Source organism: Chenopodium album, chromosome 9, assembly GCF_948465745.1.
Source record: "Chenopodium album chromosome 9, dcCheAlbu1.1, whole genome shotgun sequence".
NCBI lineage: Eukaryota > Viridiplantae > Streptophyta > Magnoliopsida > Caryophyllales > Amaranthaceae > Chenopodium > Chenopodium album.
In genome coordinates this window covers 1,084,537-1,086,606 of record NC_137842.1, presented here as the reverse complement: position 1 = coordinate 1,086,606, position 2,070 = coordinate 1,084,537, and positions in this window count along the sequence as shown.

Below are 2,070 nucleotides of genomic sequence, written 5' to 3'. Positions count from 1 at the left end.
TTCCTTGCATATGATCATCACATTGCATTGCAAAAAAAAAAAAAAAAAAAAAAAAAAAAAAAAAAAAAAAAAAAAAAAAATCCATGTCGAATTAAGCACAAGGTATACCAATGATTTGAGGCACCCCTTGTAGCCACATCATATCTCCTTTCGCCTTTCTAATTTACATCCTTTCTTCATAAACCACTTTGAGCCTCGTCTAACGATAGACCCTTCTTTTTTCAATCTACATCTACCTAACCTTGGGATGGGATGGTGTGTAACTTATGCAATTTTAAGAAGGCTTGAGTAATTCAATAAATAGCAAAAATTAGCAATAATAAAAAAACGAAAACAAGTGTACAAAAGGGTAAGTGTTCCAATGTCTTTGATATGAAAGTATCTTCGATAAGAACATGTCTCAGATTGCGTCTCTTATCGAGTGCTCGGTACCGTGCCTGAGAAACATGAATGCCAAGTGAGTGATAGACCGCATGATCGGGATTGTCCACACTTATAAAAATAAAATAAATGCTAAAGCAAAAAGAGCTAAAAAAGAGTAGAAACTCAAGCATAAAATTATAAAGATTCAAAAGCGAGGTTGCACACCTTGGGGGCTTATCTAGGGTCTTGAGCCTTTATCCCCTTCTTCTATAACCTTTAGCCTAACCACGTTACAACCCTTAAAAAGACCTTTTTGAGGTATACACACTTGTGCGAGGTTCGGCTAGAGCTACGTTCGGCCTGATTCCTAACGGATACGTAGGCAACCTCACATCGAGGTGCGGCCGTAATAAACATGCATTCATATTCACATTTTACAGACTTACACCATGATCATATCAAGGGATCTCCAATGCTCATCCCTATTCATTTAGAGCTAGACTTGGGGGCTTGATCCCTACATCATTAGCTTATCTAGCTTAGGAGTCACCACCATTTGACTCTTTTAATAAATAATATCTTTTCACACACTTAGCTCTTGCGGCCTAACTTTAGTGTCACTATCACACACATCACGCATACATGACCAAATATATTTCCCTTAGGAACCCTTTGTCATGAAATCTTAACATTGAAGCATGCTTCGTCAAAATCACTCATCAATCATAATCATCATTGCATCACAAAGTACGAAGTGCTTAGCCTCCGTGCCTAAGTTACCTAAATACTTTCATCATGGAGTTAACAGTTGAGATAGCCTAGGATGGATTAATCCTTGCACCTTGAGAGATAGTATCAAACAACATTTGACTAAGCTCATTCAGCATGCATCTCCAAACTTTTGATTTTCTTTTTCGCGTCTTTCTTTTTCGGGAGAAAGTCGGTACCCTCCACAAAAATGACGGAAAATTTTTGCTTTTTTGCATTTTTCGAGTCGCACGATCACATTACAATGCACACACGAGTCATGTATACATTGAGTCATGTCATGTCATATCACTTTGATTTGAGTCTAACACATGTGTCATGTTACTTCGAGTCGAGTCAACCTCGAGTCAGTCAATCATATCGAGTCAAGTTTATACCTTGAGTCGTGTCAAGTCGATGAGTCAAGAAACATTAAACCTTAGGTCAACCCTAAGATAATTAAGCCTTAGTTCACCCCTAAGATGGCTAAAGAAATTGGCGAAGTTCTATAGTAAAAAATAAATACAGGTGCAGCAGAACAGGGAAGACCCTACTCCAATTCTTGGCGCCAGAGATATCTCAGCAACGACAGAGCTTGAAGCCTCTCAAAAAGGTGATTTCGACCTCATACAACAATTTTGGGTTCCTTGGTACGCCAATTAGCCCTTATAAGCAATTTGACATGATTAAGTAGTCAGTTTGATTACAATTGCAATATGTGATCGACCTGATGAAAAATCGTCTCACTTAGCTTAAAGCGCCTAATCATGGAGACACCGACATACTGGTTTTAGCGGAATAAAGTTCAGGCGAGCTTTAGAGATCGACAAACGTTGGTCTTCGGAAATTTTTCTTCAGAACATTATCGCAACAAACATTCAAGCACCGAAGCTCTATTGTTCAGAGACGCGTGGACATTTCATTCAAGCTCTTTTGTTCAGAGACGTGTGGACATTTCCT